Source organism: Larimichthys crocea, chromosome XX, assembly GCF_000972845.2.
Source record: "Larimichthys crocea isolate SSNF chromosome XX, L_crocea_2.0, whole genome shotgun sequence".
Lineage (NCBI taxonomy): Eukaryota > Metazoa > Chordata > Actinopteri > Sciaenidae > Larimichthys > Larimichthys crocea.
Window position 1 is genome coordinate 8,957,454 of NC_040030.1, and position 12,445 is coordinate 8,969,898.

Below are 12,445 nucleotides of genomic sequence, written 5' to 3' on the forward strand. Positions count from 1 at the left end.
TCTTGTCAGAAAACACAATCTGTAGGAGCAGATGAATTAGCGAACACGCTTTCATTTTCTCCTTTTATGTAAGGTGAGTAAAGCTCCCAAGGTGCACATACTGTATATACACTCCCCCACAGCACTACTGCACAATCAAGCAAAAGCTATACACAAATCTTAACCTTTATACACTAAAGCCCTCTTTCCCCCTTCAATGCACACACCTATAAGTAAATAGGAGATGGAGGACATGTTTGTGAAATTGGCTTTGAGCTTTGAGCCCCTCAATAAGTCATGGGTTGAGTCAAGGAATTTGGGTTTGTGGCAGCAGAGACACTGGAAAAAAAGATAAACATGCTCAGCGCTTTCCTTTTAGGGTTCATTACTCTGCCGTCCCGGGTGAGCCAGAGTTGAGGAGAGGAGTTAATTCCTACCGAGTGAGAAAAAACACATTAACTGAGACCTATCCATCTTCCCAGTGCTGACACCTCCATTTAAATCTCTTATTTCTAAAGGATGTAGAGGGAGAATCGTCTTCTCTATGTATGAGCCTGCACATTGAGGGGAGGGGGGGGGCTGGGGGTAAATGTGTGTGATGCCTTTTGCAGTAAAAATCTTTCATTATGATATTTTCAATTTAATAAGAGGCCAACATTTCCTGCTCTTTTGAAAAATTAAGTGGTGTTTTCTGCGGATTAATTTTAGACATCTGGGAGTATATTCATAATGCTAATGCAGGTTGCTGTGTTTTCATTCGCTCCGGGGAGTGAAAACTGCAATTTGGGGGTGGGCCTCTATTAATCTATCCAAGGCCCATATTTTAAACATGGGCCACATTAAAATTACACTTGACATTTCATCAACATGAGGTCTAGAATACCTTTAGGGCAAACTGAATGTAAAGATGAAAAATTATATTAATAGTTGCAAAGTCTTTAGCATGAGCTCAATCTTCTCATGGAATCTTTTATGAGAAAGTTTTTATCTCTCTTTCGAACTTTTCAGTCCTCCTCCGCCCTCCCATTAATCTTCACTTAAATCTCCCACTACCTGCTGTTATATATGCTAAGTGGTCTTGTCATTAGGTCCCGAGTTACCCGGTGTAATGAGCAGCCTTAGAAATGGATCTACTTACTTTAATCAAATCAGCCCCAGGTGTCACCAGCTCCCCAACGAGACCAGCTTTGTGCCAGGGTTGCCGATATTATGCCCCATTAAAAAACAATGCCCAGCTCACACACCTTGAAAAACACACACTGATTAGCACTAATCAGGAAAAGAATTAAGAGTGCTGGGGAGCCCTGGGCATACAACATACTGTATTATTAATAAAAGAGAGGCAAAGTGATTGATGTTGTTAGACATAGAATATGTCATATATTGAAGTTCTATGGTACTAAATAAATATTTAACCTGTTTAATGAACTTGTTATTGTACTACTGCTGGACTGATAGTAATGCATTAGAAAACTTAACAATATAATTAGGTCAAGGTCCATCTGTTGACAGAAATGCAAGATATTACTAACAATTATGTTTTCATTTTATATCTACAGAGGGAGCAGCTCCTCTTACATGCAGTCCGCCATGTTTCTGCATTAGCCCAATGGCCAAACACTGTTGTGCAAGTTTCATGGCCACTATAGGTTTTCCTACACATTTGAAGAAGGAAGTTGAGGCAAGTAGTATTCAGTTGGTAGCAATCTGCAGCCTCACCGCTAGATGCCACTATATCCTGCATACTGAAACTTTAAGGAGTTTGTTTTCCAAACACACTACATTTGTAGTCTTTCAGAAGTAGGACTGAGGTTTAATAGAAGTTTTATCAAATCTATTTATCAAATCCAAATTCTTTCAAATTCTATTTGTAATCAACAATCAAACATCAGGAAGCATATGATTTTACTCAAGTTGTTATTCAGACTTTCTTTACATACTCCTGACATTTTCTTTATCATAAGACACATTGTTCCTTTCATATGCTTTGGATGTCACATCTGATGTGTCCATTTCATGAACATAATCAGATATCTCCACACATACACTTTGATACATACATTGGTACAGACACTTACACAAGAACAGGTTTCAACCCACCTCCAGCCTAAACCTCTTTACCATGAGCTACTTATATTCAGTTACCAGACAACCTCAACATGGTTACACAGGATGGATGCATAATAACTTCTAGTCATCAAGCATAAAGCATGCGACCACAGCAAACACAAGAGCAAAATCATATTTGCAAGTCATTGTTATGTTAGCACAGAGGGTAGAAATACTCAATTATCACAAGTATTTGAAATTAACACAACATTAACGCTTATCAAGCTAGGCTCATCAATTTTAACAGCCTTAAAATGAGATTTGCAGCAGTAGATGTGAAATGTTGATTGATATTGATTGTTTTAACAGCTGTAACATACTGACTTTTCACCCCATTTTTCACAAACTACTTCCGATTCAAATAACGAACACTTTTGATTAACTGAGACCTGATCGAAATCATTTGGAGAGAAGAGGTTTTGTAACACTCTATGATCGTGAGTCAACTGTGCTTGTGTCGTTGAACAGAGAGTGATCTGTCTTTTCGCTCGCAAACAGTCTTTGATGGTACAGGTAGCAGCTTAGAGAAAGCACCTTAACCAACAGAGAATTAACATTAAGAATTAGCATTGATTAGTGACAGCTAATTAATCTACTGCCAGTGATGCTGGTTGTCTGAATGTTACCTGCATGTTTTCAACATTGGCATTTGCTGATTTTAAAAAAACAACAAGGAGACATACAAAGATATTTGTTAGCATGTGAACTTTGGTATTATGAGAACGCAACCTATTTAAAAGAAATAACAGGTATCAATTAGACGCCAATCAAGACTTGAGCTGATCCAAGCATTTTTTTTTATTGGCTTAACAACTATATAAAGCCCAATACATTTCCAATCCTTTGTTTATTTGCTCCTTATTATTATTATTTTATTTGCTTTTCCTTTGAGCTCTGTTACAACACTGGAATGTCTCAGGAGCAGCAATGAAGCAAGCAGGTTCAATTAACTCATTTTTAAATAGCACTCCAGTTGGTATTGGCGTCAAAAAAAAGTGATCAGAACATCCCTGTCAACAACAATTTTAATGTATAATTCAATACCAGTTAGTTTTGAATATATCTTAAGTCTGAGTTGAAGTTTCACTTACAGTGAAGTCATCGTTTATGACCCAGCAGCTACTCTTGAAATATCAATCTTTAGGGGAATGCTAATGTAATTACTAAACATTTTAGGTTCCTAACAATGGAGAACATAACCTTAACAACATACTATTGAGTAGCAAGAAGCATAATTCATTTCCTTTTTCTGCTGAGCAAGAATTAAACACCCATGGTACACTGATTACTACAAATCTACTGTATTTGGCACAGCTCAAATTATACACACGTGCACCTACTCCCACTGGACCTAACCTTCGGGGAAGCAAGACTTGCCTTAACAAAGTTGAAAATAATTTCCAATACATATTAATGAAGCAGAGTTGAATCGATGCCCTTGGAACTTTATGAGAGCGCGTGCCAATGCAATGCTGCGACAGCAGCATAGTATATGTGTGGCTCAGATTTTGGGATGGGGTGGGGGACAGGGGTGCTATAGCGAGCTTGGCTCAACAATAAGAGCCCTCATCTATCATGTTGCCTCATAGGTCCATGTGAGTGACCCTGACAATGAAAAAGCCTATCAAGTCTGGATAGAAGGACGAGCGGTGTTTGGGTGCTTCATTACTGTATGTGTAAGCAGTTTTAAATGGTGAGTTAATGATTCAAAACACAGACAGAGATCCCATCAATGATGTTCGGATGTTCAATCGTTCCCACATGTACACATATATTTGTCTTTACTTGTGTCTGCACTTGCACATGTGCACACATACACACACCCCCACACACACACACACGCTATAAAATCCTGCTTTGGCAGCACATCGCCTGGACCAGCTTGTTCATCAATGGCCGAGAGTGTGTATTGAACAGAGAGAGAATTACAACCCCTGCAGCACTCGTGGATGACACAGCCACTTACTGCTTGACCAATAGGCCATTTGCACTCAATGAATCAAATATTTAAACACATTAATAACTAAGCCCACTGGCTACTGCATAGGGGAGAACAGTGACAGCCAATCATAAATGTGCACACACCTGTAATTTAAAATTGCACCTACAGCCACAGAGAAGAAAAAATGGAAGCTTTTGTAGGCTTTTCAGTAATGTAATTAAGATTGCAATGTTTACACATGCAGGAGGCATTTAGAGTCAGATTATTGGGTCTCACAGACCCTGTTGTTTTTTCCAGAAAAGAAAGACACTGAACTGTAATTAAAAGGTGTGTTACTGCACACACGTATGCACACACACAAAATGCAGCATGGTTAAAGCTTGTTGTTATTCCTGTGCTGCGCTGCCACTGCATGATCATGCTGATACCCAGGGGCAATTTGTTATGGACATCAGAGGAGCAGTGAAGGTCACTAGCAAGACAAAGTATCCCAGCCAGCCTATCATGGACACTGCTGATTCAGCATTTCCAAAGACATCACCTGCAGATGTTTAAGGAAAGAAATAAGGAAAAAGAAAAAGAGAGAAAAAGGACTGGGGCACAGCGTGACGATGGGACATGCAGGCAGAGAACAGTAAATATCATGGAAACTAATTTCCATTTAATATAACAGCTCATTTGACATTTTGTCAGTTTAAAAAATGTCATCAAGTCTAGGGTATCATCTTAATCCTAAACAGTGCTTGTTCTGCCAACTAAAACAGAGGAAAAATAAGACATCTAAAAAAAAAATCTAATCTTGACTAAGATAGTGTCCGGGGCTTTATGGTTAGCAGAAGGAACTATAATTAAAAATGAAAACTCCAAAGAAAACTCATCTGAGGACTTCTTCCCATTCATCAATACATTCATTCATTCAGTGCAATCATGTGTAAAGGCCAAACATATATAAAAACAATCAGATGGCATTTCAGACTCAATTTACCAAAAAAATAAATAAATACTGAGCCATCGGACTGATATTGAGCTGAAGCAGCTTCTGCATAATCCATGTCTCAATTATCTCAAAGTCTCAGAATCCTCCTCCTCCTCTCACCTCCTCTCTGCCTACTGTTTTATTTACAAAAATTACAATTGGTAACCCTCGTGGGCTAGTGGATCATCATTGGCGAACTTGACCAAATGTGACAAATTTGTTACAATTTGTTTGTAAAATGTATAAAACAAAAATAATATCTTCTTCAAAGAAAAAACACACACACAGAGACACTATGCAGGAACTGATAAGGGCACAAATTCAAAAGCATAAGAGACATTTCTGCTTGAATCAGGATATGAAGGCTTACAGGCACCGTGGCCCTTTGATCATTCTAATTAACACACACAGCAGTGTCACAACCCTTAGCTACAACTTCAACAGTCAGCCAAAGCTGGGCACATATCCACAATCTCCACAAGTAGGATTAAATTGGTCTGTCTTGTCATAAACTCTTTTTTACGCCTAAAATGTACTGGAAGGTTAAGTATTGGTGAAATTATAAAATATTTGAGGGTGACAGCATGACCTCAAAAAGGCAGTGGATGGAATAAGGCTAAGTGAAACTCTTCAGGGCATGAATGAGTGACACATATTCTGAGTAAATGTTTGAAGGAAGATTGAAAGAACTGGAAAGACAGAGACAAGGCGGGAGGCGGAAAAACTTCCACAGCGGAGAGGGAGACAGGAAGAGCGAGGAGTATTTAGGTCTCTTTAGTGCTGAGTTGCAGCCACTACTTGATTGGGTGCTTTGGGAGGAAATGGAAAAGCTCTCCAGCCAGGTGCTTATCTCTGACCAGAGCTTACAGAGTCAACCAACCGCCAAACTGCTTTACCCTGACAGCCAGACACTCACAGGGTAAGTTCCAATCAGCCTGTGAAGAGCAATGTCCATGAAAGATATTTCCACCAAGCTAGTGTAACTTTTCAGTAGCAGATATGTGCTTTCTAAACTTCTCTGTGGGTTCAGAACACTGACATTTATGTTTCAAGCATCAGGAACTCCTATTTCAACATTTTCCCAAGGTACCAATTGTGCTAGATGGCAGAACGATGTCACACAGGTAATGAAATATCATGGGTAGATGGCTCACAAAGGTGTAGTTCTGGGAATAGCCTATAGACAGCCACAGCATCCTAACTCCTATCAAAAATATTGCAATCTGTTGTGGTTGAGGGGTAAAGCAAGCAGAAGGAAAAGTAGTGGGCCAGTCCAGATGTCCACTCTGAACACTGGAAATCACAGGCTTAAAATGGGCAAACAGTGTAGGTGCCAGAAGTTGCAAGGGCTCAAAATGTTGGTATGGGACAGCTTGTTGTAAAATCCATGTTAGTCAGACAGAAACATTTTCTCTGAAGTAAAGAGCAAGGTTTGTTTGTTTTTATAGGTACTGTTGTTTAAATAATTCCTTTTGATTTACAGTGGAGGAAATAATCCACAGTCAGTAGTTCACGCACCAAAGTAGTAGACAAAATGCTGGCTGTTATGTGCATGTATTTGTATTTGTTTTGACTCTGAAAATTGTTCTTCTTTCCCAGCTAAATGGAATATATCTTCCAATAGCAGTGTTTTCTCTCCTTTGGAACCTCTGTAGACCTTCTGGTTGGATTAATTTATAGTGATTAAACATGAAAAAAAAATGCTCTAGCATACTTTGATTTTAATCAAACCATACTTTTAATTACATATCCAAGGCAGACTTTTTAACTCTTACAAACTGTTAATATAATGCCTTCACGGTATCAATTCTGACCCGCTCCAAGAAACGATGTATTTAGAATATATAAATAGCCTTTCTGACATTAATACATTCATTATTAATCCTTAATTTGTGATTTAGATAGCATGAGAGTGTATTTTCTAGGTTCTACACTATTTATTCTTTGAGAAAAAAAACACCTGTATCACACTATATCATGTTCTGTTTTACCTAAGACATGAAAACACAACAGCCGTAATGATTTAAATATATTTTATTGATAGTGAAAATGGCAAGAACATTCTGCAACTGTTATACTATAACCACTTAAAACTATTACAACCATTAGACACTGTCCTTAATGCAATATCTTATAATTAAAAAAAAACAATTATCAGTATTAATTCAACATTTAATGGAATTAAAAATTAGAAAGTAAAAGAAAAAAGTCAAGAACTCTATTTGGGTGACTTATCAGATGCTTCTCAATGATGATTCAGCTAAATGGTGATGTTCATCTCCATTAAACGATGACGACTCCATGGAATGTATAATGTAACATGGCTTACTACCTTAAAAACAAGGAACAATGCTGAACATCAGTGCATTCTAATCATAATGGTTCTCACTCCAACATCTTTTTTCTTTGAATCCCTGCAGTAAGTCTTTGGTGCTTTGCAATCCCATTATCCCTGCATGTATGAGATGTGTTGACAGTCCCACAGTGGGGCGACAGAGCCGTGGGGGTGGTGGCTGGGTGGTTGGGGGGGCTACTGATAGTGAAGAAGAAAGAAAAGGTACAGTCCCAGAGAGAGCAGAGGATAAAAAAAGGCAGATAGAGATTGAGATAGAGAGGTGTGGTGTGCGGGGCTATGGGCCTCTGTGTCCTGCAGGGGATTACAGATGGCCCTCAGAATTAAATCAAAACTGTGCTGACTGCCAAGGAATGGGCTCTGCGACACATCGGGTGCCACATGAGAGGGGGGTAAGACTAGCGCAGAGGGAGGAGGCTGAAGGCGAGGGCTGCAGCCATAGAGTGAAAATCGCCTTCAAATGAGTTTTTGAAATATCTAAAAATAAATTGCCTTTGAAAAAGCTCAACAGACAGCTGATATGAGAGCTGGATGGGGGCCAAGTGAAAAGTTGCCCTCTCCCTCCCTTTCTCCTCATCTCAGCATCTTCTATACCTTGGCACCATTCATTCTCTCACTCACTCACTTTCACTCATAGACACGAACACTGGCATGCAAGCAGGTACTGTACTAACACATGGGTTTAAGGTCAAGTCTGTCATGTAATCACCAATTAACAGCAGTTGGATTAGAGTATGAACAAAGCACCTTCTCCTGGCTGATGATATTTATCTACAAAATACTGTGCATGCCAATACATTCCAGCAGATGGTAGGGTCTATTTTTAGAGGAAAAGATTGAATAATGTATAATTGCCTTTGTCTGCTTATCATTTTCTTTGCACATGCTGTGTATGATACTGTACATATTTTACCTGGCACACAAAGGTGATGGTAACTGTTGATAACTGACATTAAAGGTTCAGATATGTCGTCATCATACACCTTCAACTCATGGAGTTATATTTAACACACATTTAACTTGCGCATTCAGGTAGCTAAACTTACATACTGCCATCTTAGCAAGCCTGATGTTGCCATCATTCCCTGCCCTGTGGAGATTAACTTCCAACTACAGTGTGTAAATGAAGATGCAGAATCTATAAAATGCAAATGAACATGCAAATTAGTCTAGGGACATTATAAGATTTACTTTTTAAACTCCACAACTCAGAACTTCAATAAAGTTGGCAATAATAGTTGTCTGCAATAAAGTATTGAGTCGGGCCAACGTCAAGTGCATTCTTACAGTCGGACATGAAATATTTTCATCGTCTGACAATCATTTCTTTGTAATAGCTATTAGCAAGTGCAGACAAAAAAACAAACACACGATCTTCCTTGAAATTATGCATTGTTTGTATCAGAGAAAACAGATTTGGCTATCTGTATGGTAATTCCTTACAAAAAACAAACTCAGATCATACACCTACCTAATGACCCAAATGTTGGCTAGCAGAATATGTGCAACTCAAATTGTCCCATTTGTTCACGTGGTTGTGCACATGCTGCTCATTCCTGAGGCATAGAATTAATTATATTTCCCAAGGCTTACTGTCTCTGTCTCATTGTTTTCCCTTTGTCTTTTCATAGATGCTCTAACACTGCAATAGATACACTAGATACTACCAGGTCCAAACTAAAAATAATGAAGAAAATCATCAGGCTTTCCCCAGATACAAGAAAATCAATGACTGAGTCCCCACACCCTTAAATATCTATAGTCTGCAACACTGTAAGCATAAGAGCAAGAAAAAGGAATCATTCAATGTTTCAATATAAACATGTGGAAAGTCTGCTTTCACACACAACTGTAGATACGTAAGAAATATACACACATGCACAGAACCACACAACCTCTAACTTCTCTAATGTCCACTTCAGCTCTACATTTCCATCTCTCAGTAGTAAATATAAGAGATGAGGCATCGACCACAGATTAAGAACACTGGGCCTGCCTGCAGTCGAACACTCACCTTTAACAGTGCAAAAACACAGGTGTATGCATCAATGCAGGATTTAATCAGCCAAATTAAATCAGCTTCACAACATCAAAGGATATTTTCTATGCAAACCAGTGAACTGCTCCTCATTCGTTTGTTGGTGACCTTCACTGATACATCATTAATTTCCAGTTCATATCAGTCTGCCACCTCTATCAGACATGAATCACACAAACTGGCACTTACAATTCATATACAAAAAAAAACTGCCAGCATCACTCACCAGCTGGCAAAACTGAACACAGAACTTATTACCAGCAATAAACATTAACAGTTAGTAACTGTTTGCTTCACTTTTTTTTACACTAAATGTGTCTTTGCAGTTTTCACAGACTTGGGCTTGGTTGGTGTGCAACCTAAAAAAATGTCCTTTTTATTACTCTCTGTTCTATCCTGATATTCAGAGTGAATTGTTATTTCTTTGGCCATTATTTATTTAAAAAGAAAAAAAGTTATCCATTTGAAAAATCTGAAATGTGGGCAGTGATTTATAGGTCTGAAATATGGCTATGTGTGCAAAAGTGCTGTGCTGTCCTAGAAAGAGTAATAGCATGGGGATATGAAGCTCATAAAAAAAATAATAATACAATGTGCACTTTGACTATTGTCTGCCAATATAAACTTTTTTTTGTAAATGAAACATTCCCATTAAAAAATAACTTTAGCCTTTTAGCATTCACTCTCTAACAAATGCTATTTTCAAAAGGATGGATGGAGGTTTTACCTATTGGCATGATCTATGCTACCAAGATACTTTATTGGCCTCCGTGGAAGCCCCTTATTACTCCCCTTCCACCACCATGGTTACTCTGGTCTTAAAACTAAATCTGTTCCACTAGTGCTGCCAACGAGCTATGTCTCTTTCTCGCACCTCTGACCTGACAAATGGTAATTCTTGGATTATTTATTATTCACATTGCTTCTTTCTGTGCTTTTTAATAAAATGAGGACAGATTGTTGAGGACAGCATGAAAAAAAAAAGACCGTCTGAAAAAGACCACAAGATGTTTGTTGAATCTCCATTCTGTGAAAAGAAGTGAATGATAAAGCAAGCTGGCATAAAGAAAAGTGTTGGATTTCAGACATGTAGGCGTCTGTCTATATATCTATGTTTGCCACCATGCTTGTGCAATATTTAACTACAGGCTGTCAAAAGTCAAAAAGAGAAGTTCAACTTTATACATTTTTTAGCACAATACTAATAAAGTATGAAGCAGTACATGCTGCAATTTGGAGACCTAGAGCTCTTTGGAAAAATGGCCTGTCAACTGTCAACAAAGTTCAATGTTCTAGCAAATCACTATAAAGGATTCATTTGCAAAGACATGATGTGCCTTTATAGTACTTGCCTAGCATTGTAATGCTCAGAGGAATGGACAACCGAGGAATATACAAACAAGTTTTTCTGGAGTGTGGATTTACATTAATAAGGATAGGTGATGAGCTAACACCAAGAATGAGTAGACAGACCACATCTCCCATGTCTGACACTCAGCTAGTTTCCCAAAGGCACCTTTCATTAAAGCAAAACAAGACAAAAAAAAAAAAAGTATTAAGATGTGTTAACACACTAAAACAGATCATAAGCATCACAACCAGCCTCAGAATTTAAAATGACTGCAAGGAATAGAGAGGGGTATGGGGAGACATTGAGGGCACAAAATACTCAAAATGGAATGCTTTTTTCTGTCTGGGATGATGATGATGACAGTGAACGTTGGAGGATCCAAGCAGTTTATGAGCCACTTTAAGCTGTTTCTTAATGCGCTCCACTTCGATGCAGCTCCCCAGTAAAATAGCCTATTAAAGCTGATCATGAAGGCATGTCTGCCATCAAAATGGTCTCTTTTTGTGGTATTTGCCTGTGAGGGAGTTTTCCCCCTTCATTAAAATGACAACAATGATTCATCCTTTGCATATGCAAATAGACAGAAATCTAGATAAAAATGCAGCGGGTGTCTTTATACTTGCTTCTTGTCTCTGCATGAAACAACCCAGGGTTTACAAAAGGTGGGATGTGGGATTTGGGACAGCAGCCTTTGCCCTCTGTCCTTTAGACAGTCCAGATGTACTTTAGTACCGAAACCAAACGGAACTCATTTATTTAAGACCGAGTCTCCTTCTGGGGATTAATTCTAACTTGCAATAGTGACAAGGCAGATGCCTTGGCACGGACAGAAAGCAGATTTATAAAGGCCTCAAAGGAGACAGTGATCAACACTATACTCTAAAAACTAATGTACATTGTTCAAGGGCAGCGCACAATTGCTCCAAATCCCTTTGGCACCATTTGGCTCCTCTGATAACCATAAAGACAAAGAAAAGGAGAGGCTGAGACACAGATGCATTGAAGTGTACATGGCCCGACAGGGCTGGCCTAATCACAAGATTAGCCATTTTAATTTAGATTATTTGAGACTTGTTGGCATGCAGAGATGCCCGCTGTCGTGCCGACTAGTACAAAGGCATAGTAAGAACATCAAAAAGATCAGAGAGTGACATGCTATTTTCCAGTGGCACGTTATTAAGCCCAACAGCTGGGAAAGACCTTGGAGCTTGCACAGCCCCCTCTAAGGAAGACAAATGGGAAAAGGTCACTCATTTGGCAACTGATCACACATGTTTTTTGGGGGGTACATGAAAGCAGACAAACACAGTTATCAACTGTAACCATTAGGATACAAATCTTGGCATTTGAAATGAGGTGTAGTGGTGGCTACACAGATGGTGGCATAATGGCCAAAAGAAAAAAAGAGAGGGTATTCTCGGGCTCAATATTAAATTTTTAGTGAACCTAAGCAAAATCAACACACTAATCATCAGTCTGTTGGAGTCCTTCACAATTCATCACATTTTCAATTGAGAGCATTCAGTCAAACACACTTTTGCCCTCTCAGCAGAAGGCATGGGGACTTAACTTTATGTCTGGAATAAGAAATTATTCTGGAAATAAGCAAGAAAATCACATGCAGGACTGAGAAGTAAGATTCAACTCCAAAAACTAATATTAGGAACCTGTTATTTCTTTCTTCGGATTATCTATGT